Below are 8,738 nucleotides of genomic sequence, written 5' to 3' on the forward strand. Positions count from 1 at the left end.
TCAATGGGATTGAGATCCGGGCTCTTCGCTGGCCATGACAGAACACTGACATTCCTGTCTTGCAGGAAATCACGCACAGAACGAGCAGTATGGCTGGTGGCATTGTCATGCTGGAGGGTATGTCAGGATGAGCCTGTGCATGTGCGTATTTAAATAGACAGCAATGTTGTTGTGTAAATATTGATTTGAGGTAAGATTCATCTTGTAACTATGGTAACACCACATATTAACATCCATATTAACCTTCCTGTATTAACATTAGCTGGGGGATTGGAGGGTACCATTGTGAAATAGAACAGTCAACAAGTATGCATGACAAGGAATGTGATCTTATTTTATTGACTGTGGGTTGTATTTTTTTTAGTCTAATACAATACTAATACCTGTACAATTCTACCCGGCTGTAGCTTGTAAGACTACTGATAACACTATTCTAACAGCCTCTTTCATACATTACTACAGTGGAGAAAGAAAATCCATTTGACAAACATTGCTAGCTTGATTTCACTTTTGTATGGAAGTGCTAAAAGTTTGGTCGTATGCTCCGATGAGGTCAGAAGACTGAAATGTTAAACCAAAAAAAGGTGGAGAAACAGCTGAAAGTAAGCAGTAAGAGCTTCTTCAGAATCTTCTTTAGAAACTGACACATTTGCCAGAGATGTGCTTGCATCCCTTGTCCTTCACCCACTGATATCCTATTAAATGGATGGCTCTCAGGTTATTTGAACCAATCATCCTGTATCGGGGCTTGGTGTCGTCTTTATCTCTTATGTGTCTTTAACGTTGTGGTTATTTCGTCTGACACTATTCAGTGGATTTATTGATTTGATTTTGTTTGCTTTGTTTTGGTGTTATACTGTATGTCAAGTAAGCTGCATGTGCTCAAAGATACTTGCGAAAAGCTGATTTCTTCCTCTGCTCTGACTCCGAGTGCCCTCTTTCCCCTTGATAGTGTCTTGCTTCTCTCGCTCCCCTCTCTGGGGTGGTGACTGTAGATTGTACTGTAAATGCTCTTACTGTCTAGGCCAACCAGGCTTTTGAACCAGGCCTTTGGCCCTACAAGCCAAAGGATATGGATTCAGACAAACACTGTCCACTTTAAAGTCAGGGTCTTAGTCAATTTGGTACCTGGTAAAACCAAGGTCAACTATAATGATACAAGTTGAACTCTAATGTTAGATGGATGTTCTAACCAGATATATGGAGAGAAGTGACTGGATTGAAGTCTAAATTGTTATATTGTGTGTGTTGGGATGTATTCATTGAATGTTTAACGGTCATAAAGTTTGAATCCTCTTGGACTATATTGGATATAAACATTCCTTGTTTACCACGTCACAAACTATTTCTGCATTGTCACAGGCCTTGAATGTATGGGCGTGCATTCTGTGTTTATGTAAATACTTCTACTTGTTTGTTTCCTTTCTTCTTCTGAAATCTGTCTGTTTTCATTTTCACTCCCCTTAAGGCTCAGTAGGACAGTCCTTATTCAAGGCTTTCTTCAGCACTCATGTATGAGTTTTTTTTTCTTTTTTTCCCTGCTGGTCTGTATCCTGGGGCGTGTTCAGCAGGACACAACGTTTTGGAAAGTTCAGATAGTAATATGTAGAATAAACATTCCTCTCTGACATCAAATTAGATGGAATCACAACCTTTTTTAACCTTTATTTAACTTGGCAAGTCAGTTAAGAACAAATTCTTATTTGTGTAAGGCCAAGGAATAATGTTGACTCTATTCATGGAACGTTTGGCTACTGAACGTGGCCCAGGTTTATGTCTGCGTGGTTTGGCTCAAGTATCTTGTTATGACTGCTCTGTGAACAGATTGTTGTGCTTCAGAGTGCTGGCAAATTATGACATTTTATGAACAACACTTACCTGCGCTTTTACCAATGTCCCTGTTTGTCTTCAGTAAATAATTATTTCTCTAACCTCAGTTATTTTCTATTCTTTGAATGACATATTTCACCCATATTCTATCTGATAGCAGGAAACCATTCAGATACCATGGTTCTCTTCATTGCTGCAGAAATGAGAAATGTAACTTAAACATGAATTTGATTCTATTAATAAACTGTGGGTTATAACTATAAATGTTCAGAAATGTAACACTCATTGCACAGCCTCATTCCAATCCAAACAGGGCTTCACATGTGGTTCAAAAGATGGTCACATCCCACTCAGGTTTTACTTTACAAAATGAATGTTCGGGACTTGTTTCTTCTCCCTCTTTTTAACAGCTTTCATATTGGATGTGGGAAGACGAATACATTTGTACTACATTTACATTACATTTAAGTCATTTAGCAGACGCTCTTATCCAGAGCGACTTACAAATTGGTGCATTCACAAATTGGTGCATTCACTACTAAAAGTCTTACCTCAGAGAATCAAAAATATGTTTTTTTCTGTAGGATGTCTTATCATTTTCTATTTGTTTTATGTGTTTTAATGTCTGTTTTGATTAATGAGTAGCCTTGGCTATAATACAGAAACAGAATGACTCTTGTTAGGCCTTCATCTATTTTAATGGACACCATGTGATACACTGGGGATGTAACCATAACTCGAGCCTGCACAGTGTTTCTTGTTGCTTGATAGCTTAGAACTTGGTCCGGAAATGAAGCATGGCTATTAAAAGTGAAGGAACAGAAATTACATTTACATTTACATTTAAGTCATTTAGCAGACGCTCTTATCCAGAGCGACTTACAAATTGGTGCATTCACCTTATGACCTCCAGTGGAACAGTAGTGCATCTAAATCTTTTCAGGGGGAGGGGGGGTGAGAGGGATTACTTTATCCTATCCTAGGTATTCCTTAAAGAGGTGGGGTTTCAGGTGTCTCCGGAAGGTGGTGATTGACTCCGCTGTCCTGGCGTCGTGAGGGAGTTTGTTCCACCATTGGGGGGCCAGAGCAATAAGGGGAGGGGGAAAGAGGGAAAATGGAGAGGAAAAAGTTAACCCCTTTATTTGCATATTAGGATGCCTTAACATTCTGGTGATCCATTTATCATGCTCTCTTGTTCTGAGAGAAAATACAGTTGAGAAAAGTTCTCTCTACAGTTCTCACTTTATTTTCTGCAATAATCATGATCAACATTATTAATATAACAAGTCAATAAATATCAACATACTGTTCCTCCAGATGATCAGGGCAGTAGCAAGTAGCACATTGTAGGTCTACCATCCATAATTGCATGAGTGAGATAGACTTGTTAGGAGGATCATTTCCATAATGAAACAGACCTATGGGGTTAACTAACAGGTAACCAGTATTCTTCCAGTTCTCTCATGTCTCCACCTGGTGATGAAGTGACTGTATTACAGCCTGCCAGCCAGGAGATCTTCCACAGTAACAGGATCAAATCAAATTTATTTATATAGCCCTTTGTACATCAGCTGATATCTCAAAGTGCTGCACAGAAACCCAGCCTAAAACCCCAAACAGCAAGCAATGCAGGTGTAGTGGCTAGGAAAAACTCCCTAGAAAGGCCAAAACCTTGGAAGAAACCTAGAGAGGAACCAGGCTATGTGGGGTGGCCAGTCCTCTTATGGCTGTGCCGGGTGGAGATTATAACAGAACATGGCCAAGATGTTCAAATGTTCATAAATGTCCAGCATGGTCCAATAATAATAAGGCAGGACAGTTGAAACTGGAGCAGCAGCACGGCCAGGTGGACTGGGGACAGCAAGGAGTCATCATGTCAGGTAGTCCTGAGGCATGGTCCTAGGGCTCAGGTCCTCAGAGAGAGAAAGAAAGACGGAAAGAGAGAATGAGAGAGAGCATACTTAAATTCACACAGGACACCGAATAGGACAGGAGAAGTACTCCAGATATAACAAACTGACCCTAGCCCCCCGACACAAACTACTGCAGCATAAATACTGGAGGCTGAGACAGGAGGGGTCAGGAGACACTGTGGCCCCATCCGAGGACACCCCCGGACAGGGCCAAACAGGAAGGATATAACCCCACCCACTTTGCCAAAGCACAGCCCCCACACCACTAGAGGGATATCTTCAACCACCAACTCACCATCCTGAGACAAGGCTGAGTATAGCCCACAATGATCTCCACCACGGCACAACCCAAGGGGGGGGCGCCAACCCAGACAGGATGATCACGTCAGTGACTCAACCCACTCAGGTGACGCACCCCTCCCAGGGACGGTATGAGAGAGCCCCAGTAAGCCAGTGACTCAGCCCCTGTAATAGGCTTAGAGGCAGAGAATCCCAGTGGAAAGAGGGGAACCGGCCAGGCAGAGACAGCAAGGGCGGTTCGTTTCTCCAGAGCCTTTCCTTTCACCTTCCCACTCCTGGGCCAGACTACACTCAATCATATGACCCACTGAAGAGATGAGTCTTCAGTAAAGACTTAAAGGTTGAGACCGAGTTTGCGTCTCTGACATGGGTAGGGAAACCGTTCCATAAAAATGGAGCTCTATAGGAGAAAGCCCTGCCTCCAGCTGTTTGCTTAGAAATTCTAGGGACAATTAGGAGGCTTGCGTCTTGTGACCGTAGCGTACGTGTAGGTATGTAGGGCAGGACCAAATCAGAGAGATAGGTAGGAGCAAGCCCATGTAATGCTTTGTAGGTTAGCAGTAAAACCTTGAAATCAGCCCTTGCTTTGACAGGAAGCCAGTGTAAGGAGGCTAGCACTGGAGTAATATGATTTTAAAAATTCTAGCAGCCGTATTTAGCACTAACTGAAGGTTATTTAGTGCTTTATCCGGGTAGCCGGAAAGTAGAGCATTGCAGTAGTCTAACCTAGAAGTCACAAAAGCATGGATTAATTTTTCGGCATCATTTTTGGACAGAAAGTTTCTGATTTTTGCAATGTTACGTAGATGGAAAAAAGCTGTCCTTGAAATGGTCTTGATATGTTCTTCAAAAGAGAGATCAGGGTCCAGAGTAACGCCGAGGTCCTTCACAGTTTTATTTGAGACGACTGTACAACCTTTAAGATTAATTGTCAGATTAAACAGAAGATCTCTTTGTTTCTTGGGACCTAGAACAAGCATCTCTGTTTTGTCAGAGTTTAAAAGTAGAAAGTTTGCAGCCATCCACTTCCTTATGTCTGAAACACATGCTTCTAGCGAGGGCAATTTTGGGGCTTCACCATGTTTCATTGAAATGTACAGCTGTGTGTCATCCGCATAGCAGTGAAAGTTAACATTATGTTTTCGAATGACATCCCCAAGAGGTAAAATATATAGTGAAAACAATAGTGATCCTAAAACTGGAACCTTGAGGAACACCAAAATGTACAGTTGATTTGTCAGAGGACAAACCATTCACAGAGACAAACTGATATCTTTCCGATAGATAAGATCTAAACCAGGCCAGAACTTGTCCGTGTAGACCAATTTGGGTTTCCAATCTCTCCAAAAGAATGTGGTGATCGATGGTATGGAAGATTCGATATAGGCCGATAGTTTTTTATATTTTCTGGGTCAAGGTTTGGCTTTTTCAAGAGAGGCTTTATTACTGACACTTTTAGTGATCACACAATGAGTGTTTAGTCATGGGACATCCTATTATTGACTGCTGACCAACATACCTGGCACATGTTAACATATGTGTCATAACAATAGCATTGCAGCCCAATGATACTCTGGGCAGTCTAAAACCCTTTACCATGACAATGAATACCTCCACTGTGTGAATCGGGTTCCTAATCTTATTTTTAACGGAGATCCACTTCAATGAATACAGTCATTCACAGATTCCCAAGAACAGATTTCAGATTCTAGAATCCAATCTGCCTTCAAGAACCATCCTTGATTGACTGTTGGTTGTTGTACAGGTACTGACATGACTTTTAATGTTTAGTCTGTCATCAAAAGCCTCATCTAAATATTACTTCTATCTGAACTGACCCATTCTCATTTTAATGAGCTGATGGTAGTTCCTCTTCACATTCTGATTATAGTCAAGGTCATAAATGGATACATTTATATCTCTGTCTCTCATGTCTTTATTGGAATAACCCCACAGGAAAAATACAACAAATGACACCAAAACAAAAACTTTTTGGATCATACTAGAATTTATACACTCCACCACACACACAGCCTATTTAATAAAGTAAGAAAAATAATGGAAACAAAATAAAATTCATAGAATTGTACAATATACAGAATTTACAAATCCAAATCAAAACGCTGCCAGTGTTCTACCAGGTGTTGAAATAAGTTAAACCTCGGGACTATTTCAAATAAAGATTTACCTTTATACTGTATGTCCACAGCATGGCAATATTACAGTGTTGATAGCAACCATGGTAAAGAAAATATAAAGTAAATCATGTGTTATTGAGGTAGTGAGTGCTCGACTGGAAGGTAAATGATCACACTAGATATTTGTATGTTGTTTAAGTATGTCTCAGAAAACAAATGTTGTGCAAATAGTTAGTTGACAAAGAATCTGCATCAGTGTGTTTCTGGATCAGGGAGCTATACAGGAAGTGTATTTGCTCCACTACACCTGTAAATCTAATTAGATGGAATCACAACCTGTGAGATTAGTGTTCAGTCATGGTTTGGGACTCAATACCCAAGGTCTTGGTCTGGGTCTGGGGTCAGAATCTAGTCTTGGTCTCAAGAGTCTTTATATACACATGGTCTTGGTCTATCTTTAGTTGTGACTCTATCCCTCTCTTTCTGTTCACTATATCTCTACATCACTCCCATCCAGTGCCCCATCACCAGTGACATTAGTGACCCAATGATGACGATGATGCTGTTATAGATGGGCCCGCTGGATGCTCCATAGTAGTACTCCATATCCCCAGAGCCCTCTGGTCCCTCATAGCCACCAGGCCTGGGGCCATACCCTCCACCTCTGGGGTAGCCCCCATAGCCTCCTCCATAGCCTCCATAACCCCCCCCATAACCACCTCCATACCCCCCATATCCTCCTCCATAGCCAGGACGACTCAGGGCACTGCCCAGCATTGCTCCCCCCACGGCACCAGCAGCAGCAGCCCCTGCCATCTTCCCCACACTGGAGCCTCCACTCTGGGCAGGCATTGGTCGGTATGCCGGTCCGCTCGAGGATGGCATTGGTCGGTATCCCGTGCCTCCACCTTGACGAGGGTAACCGCTACCTCCACGTCTACTACCTCCCCACCCCCCACCGCCACTACGTCCGAAGCTCCCACCACGACGAGCCTCTAAGGTGGGGCATAGGGTTGCTAGGAGAAATAGGCAGGTTGCCACGGTGAGGAGAAGTCTCTGTTGGCCAACCATCATAGTTCCCTGTGAAGACAAGAACATGAAGAGTTTGTGATGAATATATCCCACATTTCTACACTAGTGCTGGGTCATTACCAAGATGAGAACAAGACATGAACATAAGCATGATCTGTGATTAGTGTGAGACCCCCCCAGTGACATAATGCCTGCATTCATCAGCTTGTCTGGAAAATCTGTCCAGTGATTAGTATGGTGGAACACAATGTACACACACACAGGTTTAATATGGTAGAACACAACGCACACACACACTAATGTTCTCGTCACTGCAGGCTTTGCAAATTGCTTAGTAAGGGTTATTTTTACGCTAGAGACAAATTAACAGCGAGCTGGCCCTGCTAATCCAGCTTTGTCAGAGAATTGTTACACAAGAGCCGTGAGAAGTCAACACCATAGCATCGATAGGATCTAACAAGTCAACTTAAGATTTCTGGCTTCAGTGCATTAAGAAGCCAGGATATAAACTCAGGTTGGTATGAACTCTGGTTCTAGTCTGTCAGAGGAAGATCTATGAAAAAAACAACAAGTGGAATGAAGGGAGACTTTTTCCAGTCAACTTTGTCTCTAAAACCTTTATCAGTGCGAGTTGACAATAATCCTTGTCAATCCCCTTGTTTTGTGTTTCAAAACCCAGGAGATATATTTTCTACTAGGTCAGGGATGACCACTAGACCAATGCCATAACAGATTCACTTCATAAGGACCATGTCATCATCTCAATAATCATCACACGGTTTTACTTCATGTCCATAATCTGTCTCTCTACTTTCTCTATCTCCCTCTAATCTCTCTTCTGTCTCTGTCACTCTTACTCAGACCTCTTTACCACCGTAATCAATGTCCTCCTTAAGATTGTCTGTCTGTCCTCCTCTCTCCCCATCATCATCACACAGCATTACAGTGTAATCTGTGTCCTTGGCTCAGAAGCTATACATATCAATAGTCTTTTGGCTTTAGAATAATCCCACACAGTAGCTTTCCAGTTTCCAAGATGACCTACTGTGTTACGTAGAGAGTTCTAGAACGTCCCTCCTGGTTAATTCAGAACACAAGAGCTCTAGAACTTTACTGCTGGTTCATTCAGAACACAGAGTTCTAGAACTATCCTCCTGGTCCATTCAGAACTTTTGGTAACTGTGTAGGCATGCTGTAAATGTCTATGTAAAACTTATCCAACGGACATTTGACCCCTATAGAATGAGTTACACGTGCAATACAACTGGGTCAAATGGCAATTAACACTAATGACACACTTGATGCACCTGCATTAAATAATGACATGCATCTTGGTATTTGTATTTTCAAATACCAGATAACAGTTACAGTATGCTACATCATCAACAACAGATTGAAATATCTTCAGAAATGATAGGATGATGACAGTAATGGAAATTCCCTGCAAACACTGAGCAAAAAGCGGTAGTGAGGGTTGAAACTCTTACCTGTAGAAGTTGGCGAAGAGCTTAAGAAAATCACAGAC

This window comes from Oncorhynchus nerka, linkage group LG13 (assembly GCF_034236695.1).
Source record: "Oncorhynchus nerka isolate Pitt River linkage group LG13, Oner_Uvic_2.0, whole genome shotgun sequence".
In the NCBI taxonomy this organism is placed as follows: domain Eukaryota; kingdom Metazoa; phylum Chordata; class Actinopteri; order Salmoniformes; family Salmonidae; genus Oncorhynchus; species Oncorhynchus nerka.